This window comes from Beta vulgaris, chromosome 2, assembly GCF_026745355.1.
Source record: "Beta vulgaris subsp. vulgaris cultivar EL10 chromosome 2, EL10.2, whole genome shotgun sequence".
NCBI lineage: Eukaryota > Viridiplantae > Streptophyta > Magnoliopsida > Caryophyllales > Amaranthaceae > Beta > Beta vulgaris.
The window spans coordinates 27784298-27792713 of NC_079203.1; positions in this window are offsets into that span (position 1 = coordinate 27784298).

Below are 8416 nucleotides of genomic sequence, written 5' to 3' on the forward strand. Positions count from 1 at the left end.
CCCCATATTCCACAGAACTCTTATTTCATCGAGAATTCAACGTCCCATGGATTATGTGCTGGTGTTATAACATTATTCAATGCTGCGTCTCTTTTAATTGTTTTCAACATCTGTTCAAATTTTCAAAATTGATTTCATTTAGATTATTAATTCAATAATAAACTACTTTTTCAAAATCAAAAATAAATTTCAAAACTTTTATTTTCAAAGTTTTTATTAATCGTCTAACGAGATTAATTACCTACCGGACGGTCCCCCTTTCGCTATATAATTAATCTGAACTACAACCGTCCCCCTTTCGCTATATAATAAATTTGAAATACAACTGTGACGGTCCTAAACCCGTCCAGTCCTGGGGTCAATCTTGGTATCCGAGCCAAAAAATCGTCGGGGGGTAGGATCTGCCGATATTAAGCCTAAAACAGTCTAATTACTCATACTAGTACTATTAATGGTTTTAAAATTAGGATGGGTTACTATTTCGTCCTTTTGTGATTTTGTTTTTATGTGACTTTGATGACTTCTTTACTTCCTACGTAAAGTTGCAACTTAATTCATTTCCATGACAAACTTCTACCATATTTTATTACTATATTTTATTAGAATAGTTTAAGTTTTAATTATTTAAAAGTAAACCTATTATCTTTATATGTATTAAGTTTAGTTCAACTATCTAGTGTTAGTATTTTCACTAAAAGCTACCTACTCATATAATAATAATTTGTGGGTTTAGTAGTTAAGAATTGCACTAAGTGTTGGTCAGACGTTGGTCAGCCCTTGTTAAATCCGTTGGTCAGCCGTTAAGAGGAGAAAAGGTGGTCCCGTAAGGTGGTCCCGTTGTCCCATTTATATGCATTTACTTATCTGCTAATGCATAAATTTTATTATTATATGATCATGGCTACTTTTGTTAGAAATTATTTTCACATGATAGTGATAACTCAAACATAGTACAAAGTAAGGAAATATCTTTTCCGATTAATTTTCAAAACTGGACTATACCTAGGAAACATATCGACACAATTTATCAAATAGGAAACTTGATTTTAAGACTGTTTTTCTATTAAGCATCATGAGGAAACTACAAGTTTAAATCAGGAATTTCAAAGTATTAAATTACTTAATAAGACATCTATAAATAAATACTTGTAAACATATAGGTATATTCATTTTGGTATGGTTCAAATAGCCTTAAAATCACTGTCTAGAGAAGGTTTTGATTGTCCAATATATATAGCTCTAAGAGATAATCACTTAGTTGGCTATAAAGATTCCCTTTTAGCTATGATTCAAACTAATATTTTAATGGTCCAATCTACTTTAATTGTTGTCGAAACTTTTAGACTTAACCGATCCATGGATACTAGACACTTTAGTTATAGATGTCCATCTTTCAAATAATTCAACTGTACAATTTAGGGAATATGTTAAAAATTTCCATTAATTTACCTTGTCTATTTTAGACTTTTATCTTCTCAACTAAATCCAAAATGTTTACTTCATCCCACTATAGATGAAACTATACTCTTAAAAGTTGAAACTGAAAGTGCGGCTACTTTTACACCTAAAAAATTAAAATGGGATGAAATTACTATTCCTGAACAATTTTTAATTCATTATAATCCTCATCCTAGAAATATTATTCAAAAGAAAATTTTCGACCAACTAGAAAAATTATTAATAATGACCCATATTACAAAAAGACCTTTAAGGCACCCACCAGACCACCAAAGAAAATTATAGATTCCAAAAGACCGATTTATTGTTATAAATGTGGACGAGTATGTCATAAGGCTAACGAATATGACTTAAAACAAAAGATTAATGAATTATGTGGTCATGATCCAGACCTTCAAGAAAAAAAATTTGGCCTTATATTTACTAGAAACTTCCTCAGAACATAATCTTACTGACCATAGTGAAGATAATCTACTGCAAATAAAATTAGATAACGGGTCAACCTCTTGTTGTTCAAAAGAGTCAGCCCCGTTTTGTCAAAAAGGATGTTGTAATAATATTTGTTGAATTTCAAAAGATTTATTCTCATAAAAATTATTTTTCATTAATCAAAATTAATTTTTATTCATATTTACTTATTTAATTATTTCAGATACAGAAAACTCAACACATCTTCCAGTTCCAAAACCAAAAACCTATACCTCACACAAAAAAGAAGAATTCATACCCAATGTATTCAAGATTTACCCAAAAAACTTTCCTCCACCACAAAAGACTTATCAAATAACCTCACTCAAACAGCCAAAACCCATGCTTTACCTACAATACATAAAACAATTTCCAAACTTTTCATATATGAACTAATCATCCAAATATATCAGCTTCCAACCGATATGAGGAAATCATCATCAACAAAGTAAAGCAAGAAAACTTCAACACTGGTATATCAATTTCCTAACATCCGAAAAAATATCCCCTATAGCATTTGGCGAACATGGGACGGTCTATATTAATATTTTCATATTACAAACTGGAGGATTCTTTATATCCATAAGAGACATTCAAAAAACTGATCCATATTTTCAATTATGGAAATATGGCTTGGTAAGGAAATTTTACGAAGTACCAGAACCAGACACAGAATTTTTCCAAGAGTTCACAAAATTCCAGCAATATATATTTTCAACAGTATGTTTACCAGAACCAGGCACAAAAATTTTCCCTATATTTCTTTCTCCCGTTTTCCGATAAAAATTTACTTTGAATTGCTAATTCTTGACACAAAGCAATTGCTTCTTTTTTAACAAAGGAAAATATTTACCCATAAGTCATACTATCATATGGAATTTCATCTTGACCCGCACTTTCTCTTAGTTTAGGAATATCTTTGAGAAAATAGGGATGGAAGACCAGATATAAACCTTTCTTTCCAAAAAGATGATGCAATCACCTCGCTAAAAATATTACTAAGGAATACATCTTTATACCATCGATAATCATCTAGTGTAGGACACCTAAGATTAGTAAGGACTACTTGGTTTGTTGACATTTCCTCCTTTGGATTACCAATAAAATGCATAGCAATCATATTAATAAGAATCGAGCTTCCATCTAAGGCTTGTTGTTCATTTTCTATTTTAACGTGATTAAAAATTTGAACTTTAGTTTCCATATTAATACTATTGTCCCACCAATTTCTTAATTGACCAGTAAAACCAGTTGTGAGAAAACTATAATAGTATGTTCTTGAGCATTCCATGACCTATAAGTAGTTATGGCCATAGTCATTTCGAAAAGAACATTTAATATTTCATATTCTGATTTTCCATCAATATTCCATTCATAAACTGCAGTTCCATCATATTGTGAGTCTCTGAATTTATGTCGTTCTTCATATTGAATATCTGGTGGAGTAGGTCTAGTATAATAATTTCTACTAGAGACATTTTTCCAAGAACTATTATTTATTTTATTGATTTTATTTTCATCGTCATCATCTGAATTGATTGATTTATTTGAACTATATTTATCCAAAACATTAATATTATTAGTTGACTTGGAAGTACTTAAATTAGATAATTTTTCTTCAATCTTACTAATTAAAGGAGTTGTTTTTTCAGGTAAATTAAGAGATTTTTGACGATGTATAGGAATTCTTGAAGTATTAATATACGGAGCAGCTATGTCGAAGGGAAATTTTGTTTCCTTTTTATTTATAGATAAAGTTTCTAATTTAGATGTAATGTCATCAATATCAGGAGATTTTTTTGACTCTAGTTGCATAGATAATATTTCTATTTGTTTTGAAATGGTAGTGAGAAGTTGGTTTGAATAATTATTTTGGTGATATTTTTTTTTATGTCACCTAAATTGGCGAGGAGGAGTTGTCATCTCTCTTCCTTTTTAAAAGGAGCCATAACAAAGATCCTTCATTATTATTAACTTGAATTTCAGTTAACGGAGGATGAATAGACTTAATTATACTTCCATCTTTTAAAGTCCAAGTTTGAATTAAACTACCTGTCATGTTTATTTGATTTTTATTAAAAGGGTAAAATATTTTTTTTTTTTTGGTGTAAGTTGAAAACCAGATGAAAAAAGGAATATTAATTTCTAATTTTTTCATATCAGAAATCCATTCTAGTCTGACATGATTTAGCAATTATCAAAACATCCAAAGAACCAATCTTTTTTATCATTATTTTGTTTTGAATAAAAGTCATTATGAATATATTCTAAGTCTATTTGAAATTCCTTTTTAATAACATTAATAGAGGAAAAGGTAGGAGGTTTCATGCTGAAGAAGTAGGTGAATTGAATTAGTAGAAGATTCTCCTACTGGTTCAGGTATTGGGTTTTTATAGCGGAATTTTGAAGATTCTTCAAAATGTAAATTTTTGAAGCAGACTTTGAGGATTATTTAAGAATTATCTTCATAGAAGGTCGAGCATTTTTATAAGAGGTTGATGGTCTAGCCCTTTCATAATTAGTACCTAAGTTTATTATTAGTTGACCATCAGGTTCTTCTATAATTTGGTCAATTTTCTTTCTTTAAATATTTCTAGGAGGAGGATTATAATGAATTAAAAATTATTTAGGAATAGTAATTTCATTCCATTTTATTTTTTAGGAGTAAAAGTAGCCGCACTTTCAGTTTCAACTTTTAAGAGTATAGTTTCATCTATAGTGGGATGAAGTAAACATTTTGGATTAAGTTGAGAAGATAAAAGTCTAAAATAGACACGGTAAATTAATGCGAAATTTTTAACATATTCCCTAAATTGTACTGTTGAATTATTTGAAAGATGGACATCTAGAACTAAAGTGTCTAGTATCCATGGATCGGTTAAGTCTACTGTAAAGTTTGGACAACAATTAAAGTAGATTGGACCATTACAAATATTTTAAGGGAATCTTTATAGCCAACTAAGCGATTAACTCTTAGAGCTATATATATTGGACAATCAAGACCTTCTCTAGACAGTGGTTTTAAGGCTATTTGAATCATACCAAAATGAATATACCTATATGTTTTCAAGTATTTATCTATAGATGTCTTATTAAGTAATTTAATACTTTGAAATTCCTGATTTAAACTCGTAGTTTCCTCATGATGCTTAATAGAGAAAGCAGTCTTAAAGTCAAGTTTTTGTATTTGATAAATTGTGTCGATATGTTTCCTACGTATAGTCCAGTTTTGAAAATTAATCGGAAAAGATATTTCTTTACTTTGTACTATGTTTGAGTTATCACTATCATGTGCAAATAATTTTCTCACAAAAGTAGCCATGATCATATAATTTATAAAATTTAATGCATTTAGCAGATAAGTAAATACATATAAATGGGACCAACTGGACCACCCTTACCGGGACCACCTTTTCTCCTCTTAACGGCTGAACAACGGATTTAACAAGGACTAACCAACGTCTGACCAACACTTAGTGCAAATTCTTAACTACTAAACCCACAAAATTACGTATTATATGATGTAGGTAACTTTTAGTGGAAAATACTAACACTAGATAGTTGAACTAAACTTAATACATATAAAGATAATCAAAACTTAAACTATTCTAATATAATATAGTAGAAGTTATCATGGAAATGAATTAAGTTGCAACTTTACGTAGGAAGTAAAGAAGTGCATCAAAGTCACATAAAAACAAAATCACAAAAGGACGAAATAGTAACCATCCTAATTTTAACACTATTAATAGTACTAGTATAAGTAATTAGACTGTTTTAGGCTTAATATCGGCAGATCCTACCCCCCCGGCGACTTTTTTTGGCTCTGATACCAAGATTTGACCCCGGGACTGAACGGGTTTAGGACCATCTTAGTTGTAGAGCGAAAGGGGGACCGTCAGGTAGGTAATTAATCTCGTCAGGCGATTAATAAAAACTTTGAAAATAAAAGTTTTGAAATTTATTTTTGATTTTGAAAAGTAGTTTATTGTTGAATTAATAATCTGAATGAAATCAATTTTGAAAATTTGAACAGATGTTGAAAACAATTAAAAGAGACGCAGATATGAATAATAACTTACTTTGATTGAACTTGAATGAACATTACACAAGGATTGAGTAATAACTAATTTTGAGCGAGAGGCTTTTGTATCTTATTCCTAATTTTTGCTCTCTATTTTGTACTGAAGAAAACACACTTGTTTTCTACGGAGATACAATATAGGCTATTTAAAGTACATGAATTCTGTTTGTTTGTATAATGCATTTGATAAGTTTTGCCGCTTGCATTTGATAAGTTTTGCCGTTTGCAGACAGAAGCAGCCTTCCCTTTGAGTTGATCTGATAACTTGTATTTTGTAAGTATTCTTTTAATGATAACTTTGATTTTGATTTTTGGATTTTCCTTAAATAGAGCTTTTGGATTCATGTGGCCTCATGTGGAGTGGTAGTTTTTGCATCCCCGTGGCTTCCTTTGTATACTTAGTAGAATAATCCATTTGTCTTCTAGCGATATTGTCCTTTTGTGCCTTTGGGTGATGAATTTACAATTCTTTAGATAGTCAGGTGTATATCGGATATTTGATGAGTCATCATAGGAATACCTGCATTGAAAATGTTAGTAAAATATGTCCCTTATTTTTGCCTAATTGGTATTCACTTAGCGGGATCCTTTTTTATTTTTAATGCCCTAACTTTTGCCAGGATGATCAATTCTGCGGGATTTATTAAAGAGAAATTTTTTTTCCTTTATTGTAAATAAGGATCTTGAGCACAAGGTCCTCCGAATGGGTCGTCCGGTGAGGAATGAACAGATGAGCCGGATGAATCGTCTGAATTTCGGATTAAAAGTTGAGTTTGTCTTTTGAGAAGCTTGATTTCCTTTTTGAGTAACTCAATTTCAGATTCTTGAATTTCTTGCTTTCTTGTTTCTTTTTCCTTTTGTGGAGTAGGAGGATTGGGAATTTCTTTGATTGCTTTGATAAGTTGATTATCTGCAACCATTTGATCTTGGACTATCTTTAATGAGCAAAATTTGTTAATGGCAAATTTTTCCCACCATTTGATCTTGAATTCTCCTACTAAAGACATGGGAAGTGGTGTTGGATACCATTGAATAATATTATAAAACCAGCACATTATCCATGGGACGTTGAATTCTCGATGAAATAAGAGTTCTGTGGAATATGGGGTGTTGGTTTGTACATGACTGGAGAAGAAATCATAAGATTTTTGTACTTCCATTGGCCATATTTGTTGAGAACTTCCAAAGTGGAGCCACCATTCATAAAACCATATGGGGAAGTTATTTGGGCATTGAGGACAAATGGTGAAGAACCATGAATGATTAAATGATCTGAGTAAGAATGCTCGAAACCATGCCATCTGATAATCGATGTAATTATATTCTTGTGGCTGGAAAGGGACTGAGAATTCTTTCGGAACATAAGCAGATATCCATTCAGTTTGTGGAATGATCTTCTTGATTTTGCATTTTGAATAGGCTATATAGTTTCCTTTTTCACTATGCTCAATTTCGACGGACTTGGTATCAACAAGTATGAATTCATAAAACCTTTGTGTTTTGTAAGATGTTTCAGGTCGGTATTGACAATACATTGGGAATTTGAGGAGTTTCTTTGAAACGTGTAAGGAGTAGGTGCTCTTTATGAGGTTTGGTGATGTATTTGTGGGTTTCGAAATTTGTAGATTGGGATTTTTGAGTAGTTGCTTTTGAGTTTGAAGTTTGAGTAGGATACTTGACTGCTTGGGAATAAAATAAAGGTGGAAAATCGGAAAATGCGTCGAGCTTATCTGATGAAAATGTTTTTTCACTTGATGGCCGGAGCTTGTCCAATCTCATCACATAATCTTCTGGTTTTTGAATACCTTTGCCTTTATTAGAGTCTTGATTCATTTTGCCTCCTGTAATAGTCGAACTTCAATTATTACTACTATTGTCTTTTCCTAGTAAAAATTCTCTAGTCAAAAAATCAGGAAGAGAATTATTTTCTCCTTTTATGAATTCTATTTGAAAATAAAAAAAACTGATAATATAGCTTGCCACCTCGCAAAAATTTGTTCTGAAACAATATTTTGAACATCTTTTTGTAGTATTTCTTTGGCAGATTTACAATCTATACCTAGTAAGAAGTATTTATTGTAAAGATCGTTTTGAAATTTTGAAATACAAAGAACAATAGATAAAATTTCCTTTTTAATGGTTGAATAATTTTTTTGAGGACCTAACCATAGGCCGCAATGAAATCTAATTATTTGGTCATTTTTATTTTCAGGTGATTTTTGTCTATGAATGCCTCCATAACCTATGTCGGATGCATCTGTTTCTACTATCATGAATGCTTTGGGATTTGGTAGACCTAAACATGGAAGGGATTTAACCTTTTCTTTTAATGTTTGTCTTATATGTGTATGTTTAGGTGACCAAGCTGGAGGATTTTTTCGTAATCTTTGGTAAAGACATGAACAA